Consider the following 6,169-nt stretch of genomic DNA (forward strand, 5'->3'; position numbering starts at 1 on the left):
GAGGCTTACTTGTGAATCCAGTAACTATCACACACACATACCGATCGTTCCTAGCCTCCCGTTGCCCCTCATAGTTTCCCGTGACTGACCGCCGCCATCTTGTTTTGCTCGGCGTCCATTTTTGTTTCAGTCACAATATTGCTGTGTTTAACGTGTGTTTGCATTATTGCACCACTTTGCAAATTTAACTTTGAGACTAATGGTTTTAATGGTCATGTACACACTAAGTTTTGATTTATGTTATAAAAATAGCAAATTTGGTGCTGTACTGTATATCAGTTGAGATATTCACACATTTTATTACTGTTGAGCTGACAGCTACTGTACCTTACCGTACAGTATATAATTAGGGAGTGTTTTTTATACACCTGTATTTATCATATTTATTATCTTGTGCCTCTATACAATCTCACAATAGTGGTTAGTGCTTTACCAGTTTTAGCGCTGTGTAATCTCCTATATTTACCTGTATATACTGTATAACACACGCACAGTCTTAGGAGACAGAAAGAGTACTGTCATTGTTTACAGTGTTGTAATGTGAAACATTTACTGTATACAGTACATGTACAGTATTTCCACTATTTTACTTAACATTGTATTTAGTGTCTTTATACTTGTGTATTTCAGAGTGCACCGAACTGTCAAAATGGTGAAGAGCAAAGGTTTTTACAACGGAAATGAATCTTGCCCACTTCCACTGACCAAAAGGCTGAGTGCACTAGTCCCACAATGGTCTACAAGCAAACCTTCCAAGAAGAAAACAGGTAAGGAAAATTTACAGGTACCTCTTCTAGTCAAGGCAAGGAAGAATGCAAAGGCGAAGAACAACACTTTGCAAGTGGACATCGGAGAAAATGGACCAGGGAACGTGGAGCAACCCATGAACGTCCCGAACCAGGAGGAAACACCAGTCATTTATGGGCCAGAAGAATTGGACACCTTTGAGCCTCTTGTTGAAGATGTATCCTGCTCACCAACTTGGCAAAAACTGTCATTCCAAGAAGATAACGCATGCACATGTAGCTGTGCAAGGATGGTGAGAGACCTCGTCGGAAAAGTTGGTCAACTGGAAGCGAAAATTGACAACTTGAAAGAAGAGCTGAAGGAAGGGCTGAAGGACACCATTGCAGAAGCAATGAAAGAAGCAATCTGGCAAAGTAAAGAAGAATGGCAAGAGGCCGCTGCCCAGAGTACCAGGAAGAGACATGACCAGGCAATCCAGTATGAAATGGTCACACTGGATGATTTTGAGCCTGAGGAGAACGACGATGATTTCAACTTGGAGACTGACCCATCCTTCCACTTGCTACATATGGACAATACAGTGGCATCAGAGCACTTGGACATGACACCAGTGCCATCATGCAGCCTGCCTCAGTGGGAGAGTACACCAGTGGCATCACATCGCCTGCCTGAACGGTCAGTTGAAGAATCAAGAATCAACAATGCAAGCATGCCTGTACTTTCACCAGGAACGCCTGTCATGTCGAGCATGCCAGCACCACTGACTGTATTTGGAACACCCTTACCGGATATACCACTGGCTGTGATCAACGTTGAGAAGGACAATGAAATTTACAGAGCTGTGAATTGTGAGATGCATCGATATGCGCAAGCAATATTTCAGGAACATGTGCCCTATGACCTGTATTGCAATTGGACAAAGCGGGTGAACTTTGATGGAAGTCAGAAGAAAGTGCCAATCCCCAACAATTTAAGAGAAGATATCCTCTCAAGATGCCAGACAAGATTCAGGATTGGCAAGGAAGAACTTACCCGGATAAAGGACATGCTGAATGGGGTGCTGCGCATGCCAAGGAAACATGCATGGAGGACAGTCACGCATACAAGTACAGATCTGCAATCAACAAACACGACTTGAAGGGACTTGTCAGAAGACAGGAAGACCCGGCGCTGCCGCTGTCCAGGATGTGGCAGTGGCAGAAGAAAGAAGCTGAGGACAGGAGAGGACTAAAGGGGTGGAAAGCAAAAGAGCTAAAGAAGTTCCACCCCTCAAAGCCTCTTCCACCATAACAGGTACCGGTAGGCCCTCTGTGAGGCCAACTGTACTGTACATTAATTTATATTGTAGTTTGTTAGGCTGGTGAGATACAGTAGGGCTGATATTAATGTTACAGTAGATTAGTGTGACACTATTAGAGCAGGAAAGGGCCTTGCATGGCATATTCTCTCTCCTACAGGGACCTCTGTGTGGGATTGAGCGGGACAAAGAACAAGAGTATCTCCGGTGAGTACTGTATGTACCGTACCATACCTGTGTGTCTGTTTTTTACTGTCTGTTTGTCTCTGCCTATCCTCCTTTCTTCAGGGCGTACAGTGGACCTTGCACTCTGATGCACGGTAGAGTCTGCACCTGGTGTAGGTGAAACTCTGCATCTGAGGCCAAAAGTGCCAGTGATGATTTTAACTTAAAAGCCAACTCTTTTTGTGTAGTCCTCGGTCCAGTAGGGCGTATCGGTCGGCATTGAGGAAGGACTGTTCTCACATCATCTCTTTCCTCCTAGGTACTGTACAGTAGTCGTGTCCGTGTCCAGCTTGAAACTCCAGGACATGCCAGCGGCAGAAGAAAGAAGCGTGTGACAGTAGAGGACTACAGGGGTGGAAAGCTAAAGAAGTTTCCCCCCCCTCTGTAAAGCATGTTACTGTAGGTTAAATAAAAATTGTCATTAATTTATACAATTGGTGTTTGTACTGTATGTAATTCAGTCTTTAAGTGCGCCTGAGACCCAACACGTGCATCTGTCATTAAAAAGGTACAAAAGTCAATAACACACAGATGCAGGGGTGTATCGTCCTATTTGCCAGGATTTCACTCACCAGGGGCGCGCCGGCCGATGGGGGTTGACGCCCACAGTCATATACTGTACAGTATCCCTGTTGCCCATCACAGTGATTTCACAGCTGCCCGGCACTTACAGTAAAATACAGTACAGTAGACATACAGTACTGTATACACTGAGGGACGTTTTCAATTTTGGGGTGGTCTATTTACTGTTTTTAGCCGGTCTCGTCTTTTCACTCCAAGGGGGTCTATTTACTGTACTAAGCAGTGTTAGACAGTGAGAAGTGATAAAAAAGTGATAAAGTGTCAGTCAATCAGCTCCCAACTGTCATTTTTCAAACACAGCCTGTGAGATGACAGTTGGGAGAACATTGGTTGGCACTTTTTCACCCATTGGAGCAAAAACACGGGATTGGCTAAAAAAAAGTTTACTGTTGTCGTGTATTAAGTTAAAGCTTAGACAGAGATAAAATTGTAGATACAGTAAATAGCACCAACCAATCAGATCCTAACTGTCACTGTACAGGCTGTGTTTGAAAAATGACAGTTACAGTAGTAGCTAATTGGTTGGTGCTACTGTATTTACAGTTTCTCCAATTTTATCTCTCTCCAAGCTTTATGAAATCACCCCTTAAGAGTGGAGTGCAATTAATAAAAGTACAGAATGGGTGACTTACTGTACTGTATATTCTTACCTTTTACTTGCTACCGTATCAATAAATTTAAATACATTTATCCACAGAACCAAGTAAAGACAGAAAACGTTGTACTGAATAAAATAAATTTTAAGAAAAATCAAAAATAAACAAAAATAAAGTGAACAAAAAATTAAAAAATAAATCCACCAGGTGGTGGGCCATCTGGCGATATAAGGCCAAAAATAGAATAATTTGTTCTGTAGGGAGAAAAAAAAGGGTACAGTATTACAACACTAATATACAATATTGTACAATCTTGACACTACCGTAAATACTGTACTCTACCTCGAGTCAGGCGTGGTCCCTGCCTCCCTTGTGGTCCCTGACTGAAGACTGTATTGGAAAAAAATATATTCACATTAATAGTGCTGTATTTACTGTACAGTCTAAACATTGCTACACCAAAGGTCATTATACTGACTGAAGCTTCAGGCTGGCAGACAGAGGGATACTTTAGGTGCAGTGTAGATACAGTACAGTAATGATTGATGACCCTGCACTGAACTGCTTGTTCAGAGTAGGCTCATCACTTACTGTACTGACAAACGACTGCACGATTACAATGTCGTAATCATGCAGTGGTTGTCATACCGGTATTTTTAAGTGGATGGGCACCTTTTAGAGTGATGTCCTTTATAAAAAAAATAAAAACACAAAGTGTGGAAGGAGAAGAGGTTGGAGATGCGTCTTTGTAGTACAGAAGAGAGAGAGAGAAGCTGTGAAAACAAAAAAAGGAGATAGAGAGACAGTACAGAAGAAGACAATGTACAGTTGTGTAGGGTACAGTACTTACACGGCCTGTGAGGCCTGCTTCGCCCCGCTTCCGGCAACTGGCCAGTGGGGGGTTGTGGATGTGGCCTTCCACGTTCCCGCACTGTGGGGAAAAAAATAAAATATTCCAGTTACACAAGTAGAGAAACAATTAGTGTGTAAGGAGAAGAGGTTGGACATGGGTCTTTGGAGTACAGGACGAAGAGAGAGGCAGTGTAAAAAGGAGAGCACAATGTACAGTAGTGCACGGTACTTACTCAGGGCGGTAAGCCACATTCTAAATGAGGCGAATGAACCGCCACTGGAGGGTGGTGGTGCCGCCGGTGTTGGTGGTGGTGCCTCCGCTGCCGCCGTTGGTGGTGGTGGTGGTGGTGGTAGGACTGTGGAAAAAGAACAGTTTCCATCAAAACCATTTGGAAACAAATAAACTGTGTAATGGTGCATACACACTACACGATATGCTCCCTGAGTTGCCCACTTTATCGCCTAGTGTGTACGCACCATAAATCTTGAACAGAGCCTCTATAACAACAAAAAACAAACACAGACAGAGGGAGAAAAAGAGAGAGGGAGGGGGAGAGGAAGAGAGAAAGACAGAGAGAGAGAGAGAGAGAGACTGACAAGGGTAAAAAAGGAGAGTGATACAGTGCTGTATAAAACAATGTGGTGTACTTTACTTATGCAGCACGGAGATGCCAGTGGGTGGTGGTGGTGGTGGTGTAGCCACCATTGTTGGTGGAGGTATGACTGTGACTGTGGACAAAGAACAGTTTCCATCAAAACCATTTGGAAACAAATAAACTGTGTAATGGTGCGTACACACTACACGATATGCTCCCTGAGTCACCCACTTTATCGCCTAGTGTGTATGCACCATTAATCTTGAACAGAGAGAAAAAGAGAGAGGGAGGGAGAGAAAGACAGAGAGTGAGAGAGAAAAAGAGAGAGAGAGAAAAAGATACAGTACTCTACTTACGCGTACAGAGGCCAGGGAGCTGTGGCTCCAGCTGCTCCTGTTTGAATTTTTAACTGTGTGTTTAAGAAAAAAAGATGATACAGTAGAAAAAATAACACCTACATACTGTACATAACACCAATACAAACACACAAAAAACGAGAGTGATACAGTAGAAGACAATTTATAGTACTGTATACTGTAGTAGTGTAAGGTACAGTACTTACGCGGGCAAAAACCCAAATTTGGGTCAGTGGGGGACTGGCGCCGAGGCTTTCCTCATTGCAGAACTGTGGTGGGAAAAAAACAGAATGTTCCTGTAATACAAGTACAGTAGAGAAAGAATTACAGTAGGGCCGGATTCTGATCCGTGCGTAACCGGGTCGATTGTCCGGCAGTGCACACGCGAGCACCGGAGCAAGTGAGATGGGTCTTTGTAGTACGGGAGGGAGAGAGAGACACTGTGAATGTAAAAATAAGGAGTGCGATACAGTAGAAGACAATGTACAGTAGTGGACGGTACAGTACTTACACAAAATGGATTGCCTCCTTTTCCAGTCGTCCCTGGGAGGCTGGTGCCCTTCTGTGCCTTGCACTGTGGGTAAAAAAAAATTGCATGAAAACAATATGGAAAAATGTTGCACACGCATCCTTGGTGATTTACTGCATACAGTACAAACTAGATGAAATGAACAACACTGTATAATGTACTGTACTGTATCATTGAACAATATTGTTAGCATTCATCCAAATCGTCTAGTGTGTATGCACCTAAAGACAGGTCACCGCAACATACTGTACAGTACTGGAAAATAAGAAAAACACAAGGAGAGAAAGAATTAGTGTGTATTGAGAAGAGGTTGGAGATGCATGGAGAGAGAGAGAGAAACAGTAAGTATACAGTGGTAGAACAAAGTAATGTACAGTACACTACTGTAC

At 43.2% G+C, this 6,169-nt stretch overlaps 1 long non-coding RNA gene across 1 annotated transcript; it reads right to left on the reverse strand.

Moving 5' to 3' along the window:
- Window positions 1-4,606: 4,606 nt before the first annotated feature.
- On the reverse strand, window positions 4,607-5,490 carry LOC148508802 (uncharacterized). The gene is made up of 3 exons (XR_015869544.1): window positions 5,458-5,490; window positions 5,252-5,304; window positions 4,607-4,655 (listed from the first exon to the last, which is right to left on the reverse strand). It is a non-coding gene; the product is annotated as an uncharacterized LOC148508802 (long non-coding RNA).
- Between the last annotated feature and the right edge of the window lie 679 nt (window positions 5,491-6,169).

Source organism: Taudactylus pleione, unplaced genomic scaffold, assembly GCF_031769625.1.
Source record: "Taudactylus pleione unplaced genomic scaffold, aTauple2 ptg000343l, whole genome shotgun sequence".
Classification (NCBI taxonomy): Eukaryota; Metazoa; Chordata; class Amphibia; order Anura; family Myobatrachidae; genus Taudactylus; species Taudactylus pleione.